The sequence below is a fragment of the Triturus cristatus genome, chromosome 2_2 (genome assembly GCF_964204655.1).
Source record: "Triturus cristatus chromosome 2_2, aTriCri1.1, whole genome shotgun sequence".
Classification (NCBI taxonomy): Eukaryota; Metazoa; Chordata; class Amphibia; order Caudata; family Salamandridae; genus Triturus; species Triturus cristatus.
The window spans coordinates 364,108,173-364,123,387 of NC_140582.1; positions in this window are offsets into that span (position 1 = coordinate 364,108,173).

The window sequence follows — 15,215 nt, forward strand, 5'->3', positions numbered from 1 at the left end:
CATCAATATCAACCTATAAGTCGGTTTCTATGGAAATAGGTTTTGCAATACTATGAATTAGGGGCTAAATTCACAATTTATTTACATGTATAAATAACTTTTTTTCTGGGAGGAAAACACCTTTGTAATTCACAAGTATTAATTATGAATTTGTAAAAAGAATTTACTCACACTGGTCTATCTGAGCAAATATTCTTTACTGCGTGGGGAGTGGGCACTCCTGGTTTGGAATGACCAGAAAGTTTGTCATTATCGTCAATCGTACAGGTCTTTGGATATTCACATCCATATTGCAACACTGTTTGTGCCAGGAAATGTTAGACGGGTTATTCCTGACAATTACTTATTTTCATTGGTGGAGTGCAAGGAATGGAGTTTCTCCACGGGACAAAACAATTTCGGCTATGACTGGCACTGTATCTCAAGTATACCTGTAAGTTGGAAAGGTTTTGTGAATTGCAATCATATATCTTTATCGCTGTTTTTGAGAATTAAACCTAAGGTTTTATGCAGGTTCGTCAGGAGCTCTCTGGCATACAGGCAGCACAGTAAGAAGTTGTGGCTTGAATCATATATAGTGCATCTTCTTGGGAAGTTCTTGTCTTGCTTGAGTTGTTGGGCATGAATAATGTTGTGATGTGCTTATTATCTTTACACTCTCCCTACTCTGGCTCTCTGCCTGCCTGCTCAGCCTTGGATGAGGTATGATAGAATGTTGAGGGTGGTTGGGATTCTAGTGTGATCAGTTGGTGAGAAGGGGCTGAGCAGGGAGGACGCTGCTCCTGGTGGGGCATTAAGAAGGAACAGAACATCTTCCTGTAACATGTAACTAATGATTTGGACTGAAGAATAAATCATCATATCATTAATACAAGACCATGCTTGCGCCCATTCATTCATCATAACACTGGCGACGAGTTAAAGAACCTGCGTGTACCTTCAAGGAGTTTGGACTGAAGGGCCTACTTTGGCTGAACTTGGAACTGAAGAAGCGCACATAAGAAAAAAAAAGAAGTAATTTTGCACTCCACAAGCCCCACCAGTGACCTAAAGACCGGTCAGCCCTATTGTGGATGTGCCTGATGATGGACTGGGGTGAGTGTTTCCCCTAAGGACTAATTGGACTAGTTACTGATTCCTGACTACCAGTTCCTGCTTATACTACTGTGCTGTGTAGCTTGCTGGTTTCCTGCTGATTCCCTGCTGTGTCTCGTTTTGTGCCGTGGCTGTTGCAGCAGTTGAGGATGGTGGTCTAGTATCTATTCAAAGAGGCCGCTGGTGTGACAAGGCTGACAAATGTGAATTTTCGGCACAAAGGAAAGGGAGCGATCAGCATCACACAGCATCACAGCATCACACGCACTGCGGAGCATCGCGTTTCAGTCTGAGTGCCCTGTTAATTCTGCCTGTGGCACGTTTCAATTGGTGTTGGTTATGTCTGACTTGTCAAAGGAATCAACAGCTGCGCCGTGTACTGGGGATTTGGCAACTGTGAGCTGTTCCGGAGTAAACTGTGGTAGTGGATGTCTTACAGTACAGTAGAAATTCTCCGGCTTTGTGTGCCAAGAAGTGGATCTTGCAGTGACTTTTGTGGAATTACTTCCACGAGTTTTGTCTGCCCTTATGCCGCCGGATTGTTGCATCTACTAAGGTTTTGTGTAGTTTTTTTTTTTGGCTCTATTAGTTTCTTTCCGCATGAAATTTTGGCAGTTTAACTGTTAATAAAAGCACTGCGCATGCCGGCGAATGCGTTGAACTCTTACCGGTTCCAGCTGTCGCGAGGAGCAGTTCCGTGGCCATTCTGACGGAGTTTGGCTGTTCGTATGGAAGTGTCCCGCATTAACGTGCCGCGAGCCACCCGGCGTGGCGTCATGAAGCGTGCTGCCATTTTGAGTTTGGCTGACTGGAGTTCCTGTTTGCCAACCACGTTTCTCGTGTGTTTTGTCTGCCGGAATAAAGTTTTTTTTTTTTTCAAAACCTGATGGAGTCGGGGGTCAACGCTGTTCAAACAGTGAAGTCATTGAAGTTTATGTGTTGTTCAGCGGTAATATTGGAGGTTTCAAGGCTCTGTCAGAGTGGTGGTGACTTTATCCACAGTTACGGGTGAGCTAACAGAGACATTTTGAAGATTCTTTTCGTCTTTGCTTGCCAAGAAGTGGACTTTTAACTGTAGCAAGCATCTGTTTTTCTAAGACACTGTGGGACAGAGGTGGCCCTCGGGTGAGAAGTCGCTCACTGGTCATTTTTGTGTTAATTTATTATTGCAATTTGTTTTTTTCTATTGCTGTGATTGTTTCTCATGCCTTTGAAACTGTGTTTTGTTTTCTTGTGGCCAGTTTTTCTTGGGTTCAAAGTTACCCATCATGTCTTTAGTCTTTAGTTACCCATGATGTCTTTAGTCTTTAGTTTCCCTTGTATTATTTGTGGGTGTTTTGCCAGTTAATTTTATGCTGGTTTGGCCAGTATATTTTGGGTTCAAGGACTTACTGGTTTTGCTATGTTGCCCTGAATTGTATGGGGTTGAAGTTTAACCTGTGTTTGTATAGGGTTAAAGGATACCCTAGATGGTCTAGAGTCACCCTTTTGGGTGTGTCTTGGGTTAAGGGATACCCTAAAATTGGGTTATGTATATCCATAGTGTTTTGCGAGTGTGTTTTTGGGGTTAAGGGATACCCTAAATTTGTCATGAGTTATTGTTACTCATAGTTATCGCAAGAGTGTTTTAGGGTTAAGGGATACCCTGATTTGTCAGTTAGAGTTACCCATAAAGGATTTTGGGTTTAAAGGTACCCTATGTTGGTTAGGGTTAAGGGATTTAGTCTTAGATCTGTCTTATTGGTAGATCCGTTTTTGTCTTAGTTGTGCAGTTTAGGGTTGTAGATCCCTGTTCTGCCTGTCTTGTGTCTTTTTATGAGGCACAATGGGTACGTTGTGGGGTGTAGTGTAGTGTCTTGTACCCATAGTTGTAGTCTGAGTTTTCATGCTAGTTTTGCAATTTTGTTTTTGATCATTATCAGGGGAAGGATGGTGTTTAATGTTTTGGTTATTCATCTTTCTTTTCTACTAAATGTGTGTTAAATTTATTTTCATGCATTTTTCTGTTTATGATCATTATCGCTGGGGGGGTGATGTTTAATTAGTTGTTATTAATGCATCCTCCTATGCTCAGTGAGTGTTGTATCATCTTAACACATGTTGATTGTTTTCAAATATTATAAGGGGGGAGATGTGTTGTGATGTGCTTATTATCTTTACACTCTCCCTACTCTGGCTCTCTGCCTGCCTGCTCAGCCTTGGATGAGGTATGATAGAATGTTGAGGGTGGTTGGGATTCTAGTGTGATCAGTTGGTGAGAAGGGGCTGAGCAGGGAGGACGCTGCTCCTGGTGGGGCATTAAGAAGGAACAGAACATCTTCCTGTAACATGTAACTAATGATTTGGACTGAAGAATAAATCATCATATCATCTATACAAGACCATGCCTGCGCCCATTCATTCCTCATAACAAATAACTGACTATGTCAGGGAATGTAGGCCTCCTAAGGAATGTGCTTCAACACATGCATAGTTATAGCCAACAGGAGAACTTCTACCTTGAACTGCTGTCCTTTGCTCTGATCAGTCTGTGGGTGTTCTTCAGAATACACAGAGACAATATGATCCTATCCACGGGTGATTAGTGCAGAGACATAATTGCTTCCAAGTAGCACAAACATGGTATCCAGTCGTCTGTAACTTAAGAAGAGGCAAGGCAAGAAATACCACTCATAGGGCTTCTTTACAAAAGCCTCTGAAATTCCATTGGAAGTATGAGATCTGCAGTAACTCTGAAGGTATTGTGCATTTCACATGGACATTTCAGCTGCTAAAAGCTAATGTTTATGTGACACTCCAAGGAGAAATATGGAATTACTGTTTGTCAGGAATCAGTAAGATATTCATGGTATGATGATGCGTATGAGAACACCTCTGAGACGTATCTCTTTAAGGCTTCTTGGCGTGGTCTCTGCTGGCTGGGCACCTTGAGTAGGTAAACAGCCTCACTCAAGGGCAGGACTTCTCTGAGTTACAGAAAGCTACAGCAATATTTAAACATCACAAAATCATGAACTTCATGTTGTATTGGTCCTTGACTTGTTACTAGTTTGTTCACAGTTTCCCATCCCTCTCTCTTGTTGTTTCCACATTTACGGTTCCCCTGTATTCTCACCTATATGTCTGTTACTCTGACTTTGCTTCTTGGATTCTGTCTTGACTTTGGTGTACTTCTGTGATTTCCCACTTAAGGTACTCGATCTCTTGATTTGTGATGCTGACCTTGCTCTCTGGACTTTGTTTTGGCTTTGACGTATTTGCTGTGAGTTCACCTTGACCCTTCCCTGCTCAGAAGAGCCCTTGTCCCTTTCCGAAACTTGGAGCTTTCTGTCTTTTTATCCGCTTGGCTTAGGTTGTCGTGACCCACTGTTCTGAAGCCAGTGAGTATCTATGTTTGAATTATGTTTATGCTGAATATTAAGTGCCTATCATCAATACTACAATTCTGCATGTATCTTCAAGGGTTAGTGAATTAATTTACTACTGTAGAGTCTCCGTGAATACCTGTACTGCAACCAGAGATCTAACGCCAGAGAGAAAAAGATGCGGAAAGAGACCTGGGTGTGCTCTTTATCTCCCTGTATCTCTGAAACCAATTCCTCTACCCCTCCTGTGTTTGACTCTGTCTGGTACATCCTGCTTGGTACAGAGAGAAACACACTCTTTGGGACTGAGGTAGAGTGTCATAAGAACTTATCATATAGCATTCGCAAAAATGGACATTGGGTTCATTGGGTGTAGCTTAACTGATTTCCACGGAAATTCCACCTTTCTGAAAGTAAACTGAGAGTCCACTTCATTATAGTGAATAATTTCAATTTTTCTAGATTTACCAAAGCCACAGACAGTATGGGGAGGCTTTAGGGAATATCAAGCATGATATTGAGATCACACACAATGAGGCCCATTGTGTTTGGTTTTCTTCTTTCAACACATTTTCATGCAATTGCATTCGAAAAAGCCTTGAAGGACAGGCCAGGTGCCTAAAACGTCCATCTTTTGTTCTTCTTTCCTGACTATCACTTCTCCTGTCACTGCCTATTTTTTTTAAAAACTGATGAACACAATTAGAGTGATGGTGTTTGTGATGGATTTTGCTTTTAGCACGAGAGCTGGCCGTATTGGTGACACTTACTGAAATAACATAAGAAGGAGGGTAGGCAGACTTGTTGGTGAATCCAAAAGGTAGTTTAGTCTTCAGTTTAATCAGGAGTATATAGTTACAGGAATTGTAAATTATAAGGTAGTTGTAGCAGTAGCCCCACCGGGAGCAGCATCCCAGCTGCTCAGCCCACATACACCAACTGACATTTCACTCAACCAGACACAGGAACATTCCATGACATCACTCAGACAATGGCTGAGCAGCAGTGCACAGGATACAAAGGAAGGACTAAACATTGAGTAGAGCAGGATACCACACATACCTTAATAGTGTTAGCCATACATTTAGATTAATGACTGCTTTCCCTCAATAGTTAACTTCTTGGGATTTCAGAGCCCTTTCCTCTCTTTATTTTGTGCAAGCCATCCAGCTCATGTCTTCCTCGTGCTGTCTACCCAAAACAAGTCTCATGTGGCTTTTATGAGGTTCAGTCTAATAGGGAAGGAAGTGGCTCCTTAATCAGTTTCAGTAGAAAAGTATATATGTGCTCCTGAGGTTCTGCCACAGGCCTAATCCGTAAAGAAGCCATTGTCTACGTCAAATGCAAACTTTAGTTCTCCTCTGTCATTCATGATTCATGTTCTGATTTCTTCATTCTTGCTGTTGTCAGTAATATCCTACACCAGGAGCAACATGATATAAAAGAAACAGTAGAACTATAATTGGGCATACTTTTCCTATCACAGGCATTATGGTTAGGATGCTAAATATTGACTCTCCAATGTCATATCACCATAATCTTTTATAAAGATGTTGTGAATACAGAAATATTGAGGGGCCAAATATCGAGGGTGAGTATATCATACTTTTAAACAATTTTTGGAGTTGGCCCTTTCTGCAGGGTCATCTCCAAACATTATGCCTTCACTCTCTTGTTTTCTGAACCCGTTTTTGTAGACCTTTATGACTTTACAACTGTAATCCAGTGCAAACATGATTGTGCTCTCTCCTTTAAACATGGTAAAATTGGCTTACACTCAATTGACACATTTAACTTACTTTGAAGTCCCTAGTAAAGTGGTACTACATGTACCCAGGACCTGTGAATAAACACTACTGGTGGACAAGCAGCACTAATTAAGTAGACTGTCAAGCAGGCCATTTTGACCAGGTAAAATAAACCTTTTGCCAGGCGTAAACCTTCCTTTCTAATACACGTCACCCCTAGGATAGGTCCAAAACAGCCCATGTGTAGTGAATTTAAATAGTTGGACATTTACCTTTAAGTTTTACAAGTCCTGATGGTGAAAAGCTATTAAAGTAGTTTTTCACTACTGCAAGGCCTGCCTCTCCAATCGAATAACATTGAGTTATTGTATTACATTATACAAGTGACAATTTTCAATTGGCAGCAAGTAGAAATTTTGCTTTTGGTGTCTAAAGAATTGTATTTTGAGTTGTGATTCTGGAAATGCCACTTTCTTGTTCCAACCATTTGGTGCATGCAGTCTGCATCCTGGGTTACATGACTAGATGCAGCTGGCAGTTGATCTTTGTGTAGTGCTCCCAGATAGTAAGGCAAAGTAGGAATAGGTGTTGGCAAGATGTGCCATCTCTGTCTTGAAGAAAGAGAGGAGCTGTCACTTACCATACTTGTACACCACAAAGGCTATGCCTGAGAACACTCACAAAGGGTTTGAAACTAGTCTTTTGTGCCCTCATTTAGGCTGGGGCCAGGGCAGGCAGGTAGGAAATTCCAAACACCTCTGCGGGTGGAAACCTCCAGAACCTTTTTCTACTTACAAACCTAGCACCAAGTATAAATATTGGACCCCGAGACCCCACTCATAAGTACACCTCCGGACCTGTGTATACTACAAAAGGAAGACTGCTGTGCTGTCAGAAGGACTGCTACTCTGCTGCCCTGATAGTCTTGTGTCTTGCTGCCCTGCTTTCTGAGAAGAAATACTGGACCTGCACCCTTCATCGCAGCTTGAAAGCTACAGGGACATAACACGATCCAGAGGCCTCCTTACATCTGCCCAGCTGACCTGCTGCCTGGATCTGCAACTGGACCTGCCTGAGCCCTGCTGGCATCTGTTGGAATGGGTCCCTGATTCCCAAGAGGTGCTTCTCAGGTCCTGGAACCTTGATGTTGTATCAGTTCAGTGAAGCTCCCTCTGTAAGAAAAGGATAAATCCTGACATTTTGGGGTCTTTGAGACAATGAATGGATCTGTTCATGCCACGATCTTGCTGCCCTTGCCACCCGCCCACGCGATGCTCCGGTGAACCCGACTCTTCACGCAACTGCCAGCGACGACCGTCAACGCAAGATCTGCACTTTGCCACAGTCCACAGAGACCACCAAACTGAATCTCCAGCCACGACTGTCGTAGATGCCTGACAGGATCTACGTGCTACAGCGACGGCTGCCCGAAATGCCCGGTCTGCTCTTCGCATTACAGCGATGACCATTCAAGATGCTCTCCCTGCTCTTGACGGCCCCTCAAGTGTAAATGGAACTTTTCAAGCTGGACTCTAGAAAGTAACTCTTTCAGCAGGACTAACCTGGTCCATGTATCCGCCCACCCTTTATTTTGATCGGTCTGAACTTGTGACTTTCATGCAGCCTTGCCAGGTGGTGTGTTGTACGTTTAGGTGCTATACTTACCCAAGATCTTTGAAACTGCATATCTCCGGTTCTACTGAATGGATTTTTGCTGTTATGATAGCAAATACTTTATTACATTTTACTCTATGTTTCTAAATTAGTGAGGAATTTTTCTTGTGTGGTGGTCTCACATTATTACTGTGTGTAGTGCTGTAAAAATACTTTACACATTGCCTCTAAGTTAAGCCTGCCTGTTTTTCGGCCAAGGTACCAGAGGTTTGAGCACAGGTTAATTTGGGGTTGCTTTTGACTTCACCCTGACAGATGTGTGATTGCTTCTTGAGTGAGGGCTCACCCTCCTCAACCAGTAACCCTGTTTCCTACAATCGAGATATTGGCATTTAAAATTTTGCTGAATAAAAAAATGTGGTGAGAAATTTTATAGAAATTTCTTTCATTTTGTGCAATTTTTAGATATTGTATTATAGAAATATTTCCGAAATTATTGATGTATGATATTGTAATGTTTTATATATTGCATGTTTTATGGATTGTGGGATTTATTGGGGATTTTGTATCTAAAGTTTTTTTTTAATAATTATATATTCATTACACATTAACTTAGTATTTTTTTAAATTTTGATAACCATTTACTTGTTATTATTTTCTATCTGTTATTATATATGTAAATGTCATCTGAACTCCAAGCTGAAGCAGTATGCTCTTCAGACTGAGTGAGGGGATCCTTTACAGTTGGTTCTATGACTGCATTTGTGACCTAAAAAGTGTTAAAGACTCATACACACATTTAGAGCTGTTTGAAATAAAAATGTTTTATTTTAAATGTTTTTGAAAAAATAATACTTGTGTGTATTTATGATGGATCAAGTTGGAACAGTTATTGATACATTTTTATTGTGATTTCTTGGCAAAGCCAATAGCTCTCCTTTATATAGGTTGATGTGCTGATCCATTGATAAAGTCAATAGCCTGCTTGATATATTTTGCTGTGAAAAACAAAGGCAAAGGTGACATTATAGCTAGCTGAAACTGGCGGTAAAAGTTTACATTTTAGACAAAAAAACTGAAAATCACCAGTTATAGTTAACTGACGTAACTGTAACTTGTCCCCATGCCATGCACATTTTATGAACTCACACATTACCATCATGCATGAAATATTCTATGACATTTTTGATAATATCAATATGTCATCTGAAATGACATCATTGACAACACTATCATGCATTGAGGGGACATGAGTTATAGTTACTTGGGTCTCGTATAATTAGTGAATTTCAGAGTTGTTTTATTTGAAAATGTTATGTTTTAACTGACATTTTCACTTAACTATGACATCACTTTAACCTTTGTTTTGTATTTGTATATATTTATATTCCACCTAAGACAAAGGAGGCACTCCATGTGAAAATTACTTGCCAAAAGTGTTTATTCAGAACACAAATACTCAACCCATTCCAGCCTTTATAACCCAGATTATATACATTCAATCATTGTTTATAATCCCTACTACACACCTCCCACAGGGTTTTAAAGATGTTGGTGCATGGTTCGTGTGCAAGGAGCCCAATCTATTGATCCCCACATCACACCGCATTCTGCCACTGAAACCATGCACAATCACAGACTGAAGTGCTTAAGTTTTTATTATCCACTGACAACCATAAAGTCTTTTGGCCTCTAGGCCTTGATTACATGAACAACAATTGTAGTCCCTAATCCTTTAATGAGCTAGTGTGTTACACATAGAAGACATACAATGTTGGAAAGAACTAAAGGCACATAGTGCAATATTTCTTTTACAAGAGGTTCTCACATGAATAGAACCTATTAGCAGGCGATGATCCTATGCATGAAACTATTTATGGATATGAGAACACAATGATAATCTTCTACTTCTTTTGATGAGTGTAGTTAATTCCTTAACTCATAGGGCCTGAATATGAATTATTGGTGTGCTGTCACCACAGAGACCAGCTTTATCTGTGTTAAAACCACGTGAATTTCTACATTCTGTGGAGTTTAACACATACATTTACCACCTCCTCTGAGCAGGTAGTAAATGTGTACTGTGGCCTCCTTTTGGGGATGTTCTAGGTGGAGTGGAGTTTTGGTGAGTAAGGAAGGGAAAACTAAATTCTAGGAGGAGCTTGATCTGATTTCCAATTTATAGAGTACAAGACAACCAAGGTGGTATTTTGACAGTAGCAGATCATACGATTAATTCTAATGAGTACATAAACTAAAAAATATTCATTTTAGTAAAAAGGCAGAAAATGAAGTACACATCTGAATTAAAAAGGTTTTCACAAAACAGATGGTGCAAGTCAGAAGGAATTTTGAGAATCTGTAAAACCAGCAAAAGCAAAAGAATATCTAGCATCTTGAGGAGAATTGGTGGATGCCTAAAATTCACCTCTTCCAAACTCCTTCAAATTCTAAATCAATACAGAGAAACTAAACAAAAGATGCAAGTGCTGACTAAAGTGTAACAAGACACTTTTGGGCAGAACTGCATTTTTATTCCATATATCCATCACTCATTCTCTGAACAGTTAGTCTTCCAGTGCTTAAGTTGGACTGCTGATTGCAAGTGGGATCCATCTGCATTTATTTTTGGGAAACAACACTCATTTTATCTCAATTCAAAGCAAGAGAGAGTAAAATACAAAAGAGGAAAGAAATAGAAAGACAGAAAAACAGTGACAACAGGAGAAACAGGGCTGAAAAAGAACCTGCAAGAGGGAGGTATAGCGGCAGGTAGAGTGTGGTGGTGGATTAAAGAGGCATAAAGTGTAATCAAGACTATGCAGTCTTGGTATATGACCCCATAACATCCATTAGTGCAGGCTATGGACTCTTGTTGGACATTGCCCTTTTGCGGGGAATTCCCTAAAGCGTTGTCTTGTTTTTCTCCTGGTTTTTGCTGATTCGCTTTTCATGGCCTTAGGACTCCAATTGTAATGCAGTGTGAAAGCATGCACACCCTTACTACACACGCTAGGAACTGGTTCTTTTCTGAATGGTTTAGGTGCTGTATTTGTGTGTACCTTGTAAAGATGTATAGCACATACATAGGGCAGATACTGTACTGGCTACTAGTGGGCTGAAGCACTTATTGTGCCACCCACAAGAATAGCCTTTCAAACATGTCTCCAGACTGCCTTTGCTGGCCTGTGTGTGCACTGCTGCACTTATGCTCAGTTTGGCATTTCTAAACCATCAGCCAATGCTTAGTGGTCCATTCACTACCACTACGACACCCCTAGGGTAACCCCTGAGGGGTGGGGCAAGTGGTAGGGGATTGGCAGGGCAGGTGCACATGTGTGTTCCCTGCCCAGGTAGTGAAGAATACCCATGTGTGTTTTCACTACCAATGAGGTTTGCTCTCCTCTTGAGTTAACATGGGGAAATGGCTGAGATTACTTCAAGCTGCAATAGTAGCTTACAGTGGAGCGCCTCATAATATTTCCTATCATTGTGTTCACAATGATAAACCCTCTTGTGGTAAAGGTGGATTTGTCATTAATAGCATAGAAATGCCACTTCTAGAAAGTGGGCATTTTTCTACACTAAACTCTTTTGTGTGCTTTTTAGTTTGGCTTCAGTCCACACTGGAAGCTGGGGGAGCACACCTGTGCATGCCTCAGAGACAGCCATAAACATTGGGAATGCAACTGGAACACCATACCTCTGCCATATGAGGTCTTGGCTGGATGGAATAGTTGGGGAGGTTTTGTAACTTGGCCTCTGGGAAGCCAGATCATAGCCTGACTAAAGAGCAGGATCGGCATTCCAAGACCTCATGGGCAGACAGGACTGAAATTTAGGGGAGACATCTGTGGTTCAAAGGGGAACCCTATGAACCAGCCCTAACTTTAAAGGCATGCTACAGTATAACTCCTGATGCCATAATTCAGCAGGGCAGAGATACACTTGTAGGACTGTAAATCTTGAAACTGAGTGGTGCACACTGCCAGAGGAATTACTGCCTGTGGAGGGATCATGCACCCTACCTGAATAGTGGCTGGCCTGGGCTGACTACCTGCTGCTATGTAGCACCCTGAAGTGTGCTATCCAAGTGTTTGTTGGCTTGCCCCTGTTCTTTGCGGAGGTATCAGGAACATCAAAGACATCCTGTGAAGGACCTATCCCATCTACGTCTTTCACCTGGAGAGAAGTGCCCTCTTCAGCACCTACATCATCTGCTAGATACTGACTGCAGTGCGATGTGAGCATGGAACTAAGTGTTGTGACTGGAGACCGGATTTGCCTTGTCTAGAGCCCCAAAACCATACCAACATCTAAGGAGTTCGGTCCCAGCATCATGGGGCCTCAACACACACAAGTGTCTCATTGGTGGGGAGCGAAATCAGCTTGACCCACTTCATCGTCTGTGCCGTATCTCTCTCTTGTGCGCCATACTGACTGCATGCTCATTGCGTGTGGTGTCCAATTCATAGATTGCGACCCTTGGAAGGAAAGTGCATCTGTGGTATTGCTTCATTCTACCTCGTGCGGTTCTACTGAAGTTGCAACTGCGTGTGTGGGATCAGTTTTTCTGGTGCGACACCTGACATTGAGTCTCATTCCAGAGAGGTACCGCAAACCTGACTGTGGGTTGATTGTAACTGGATTGTCTGGTGTGATGCGTATCATCATGCACCAGACACTGTCTCATTCCATGGAGGTATGGCAAACCTGACTGTGGGTTGATTGCTACCAGATTGTCTGATGCAGCTTTTATAATTGTGCACCAGACATTGTGTCCCATTTCCAGGGAGGTACAGTGAACCCAAATCTGGCTTGATTGGGACTGGATTGTCTGGTGCAGCTCATTTCATCATGCACCAAATGTTGTGCCTCATTTTCAGGGAGGTACGGCAAAACCCAACTTTTGGTTCATTGTGACTGGATTGTCTGGTGGAACTTATATCATCACGCACCAGATGTTGTGCCTCATTTCCAGGGAGGTCCAATGACCAGATTGTCTGGTGCGACTCTGATCAACCTGCACCAGACGTTGTATATTAATTCCCAAGGGGAGCAGGGACAGCTGCACTACCCATTTACCGAGTGTTCGACCTTGTCCTCAGTGCGGCAAATCAACTCCCTCCTCCTAACCTTGCACGACAACTTTATATTACCAGGTAGTATCAGCTCGATCGGGCCTGGGTGGTGAGAGTAAGTGACTGGGCTGAGGAACACTTCCAAGAGCGGGTTGAGAGATTGCATGACCCCCCCCGCGCTTTGCAGAACTGAGCTGGTGCTGGAAGGTGAATTGAGGGACCTCTTGGTTGAACTGGGAAAGCCCCTAACTAGTTTCTGCTCCGCATAAAGTGGATGAATTTCACGAGTGATGGCCAACCCCCCATTTTTCAACTCTTACCCTGATAGTTACTCTAGCCTTTTGGCCTAGGCCCCTGACTAAGTGTGACTCCGGCCTTAACCTGATCTAGTAAAGGGAGGGAGGGGTGACTCTAAACTGTAAACAGAGTAGTGGGGGGTAACTGAGAGGTGTGGGAGGGATTGTACTGCGGGGTCCGGATTCATAATATCAACTGACCTGTCAGATACCAATTGCACCATGTTATGGTGCTGAGTAAGTGTGTGTGCGAGTATGCTTCATACGGACTTGCCAATATTGTTTGCACCTTGTTACGGTGCTGGGAGAGTGTGGGAGAGGGTGGGAGAGTGTGCTGCATGAGAACAGCCAGCAAATTGTTGCACCGCGAAGAAGTGTTGTTTTACTTGTTTGTTTTATCACCTAACTAATACTCCGTTTGGACTTTGGTTTTACCCTTGCGGCCTTGGCCCACGGTGCTTCTAAAAAGTGTTATAAATTCCTGTGTGTACGCATTCCTAATATCTTTGAGCCCTGGGGTGTATCCTAGAAATGTGTGGATTTGAATTGTGTTATTTGCCAGGGTGGGCCCAGTTATGACAACATATCGCACCGCATTAGGGTGCTGGGGTAAAATAGGATTTTTCCCAAGTGTGCATATTACGGATGTCATTTTAACACTGTTGGGCCTAGTACTTCTAGTAATATTTCCAAGTCTGATTTATGCCCAGAAATTTGTGATGTTCATGTTGTGTTAATTAATGTGTGTGTTGAATACAGTCTTCATTTACATGCTCCACGTGTGAAGTCTCTTTTGTGACGCTCAGTGTATTTTTTGTGTGAGAGTGCTATGTCAATTCTTTACACATTGCCTCTGTGATCAGCCTGACTGCTCAGTGCTAAGCTACCCAAGGGTGAGTGAAGGTTATAGAGTGAGTGTAATCATCTAACCCTGACAGGAGTAGTAAGTTCTGCCTCAGCCAAACAGAGAGTACAAGTTCCAACAACTCCGGAGGACTACTTTGGGCCATCGTCAATATTCTTTTACAAATTAAGCTCTGACTTCTCCCCAGATCATTGAAATCACTCTGTACACAATGATTTTGAGTCACATACCCCAAACACTATCTTCACAGCATTTCACGCAGACTGTCCTTGGATTCTATTAATCTGTTTTTTTACATATGGTAGTCTCATATAGCACTGACGTATCCCACAATGGTTACAGAGCACCGTACGTTTATATTCACGGGTATGAATCTTCCATGATAATGTTAATAAATATAAACCACATGATGTGCTAGAAAATAAAGATATAATCATTATTTCTTAAGACCTCGTGCTTATGCGCCTCTCTCTGTAGATGTGAAAATGTCCCTTCCTTTGCTCTCAGCCTTCCGGCTTCTACTTCTGCTGTAACAGCAATGCTACTCATACTGGGTACCTCATCAGATTCCTGTAACACATGACTTCGGGTCCCTATATGGAACTGCAGTGATTGTAATGGGAGTTGTAACTTGTAAGAATCCATTTGATAGAGTCCTTTCATTTTGGATCTTAGCTTGCCCTGCACATCTGCTTTGTAATGAGGGTACCCTGTGCCTGCCATACTATATCTCTACATCATCATTTCTCATCACATCAATAACTGTGACATCGTAAGTGTTTACATTCGTGTTGCACTTGCTGTAATATCCTGTGGGAGGTGGGTAAATAATTGACGTCACTTCCAACAATTATTGGAACATATCCTCGCTAACTAAAGGATCATTTGAGAAAGGTAATTTCGGAGTTAGGATTTGGGGATTTCTCCACAAATGTTTCAGAGACACACACATCAGTAGTGTCCGAACGTATACGTCTTTTTAACAATATTTTGCATTACGTTTTCTCAGGTTTTGTTTCACAAATAAACAAATATTGTGAGAAAGACTTTGCAAAAATTAACAGTAGTAACGAAGTACATATATTTTATAGTAAACGTGAAGCGTGTTAATTATAATTTTTAAAAATATTTAATGTGATATCACAAGGAAT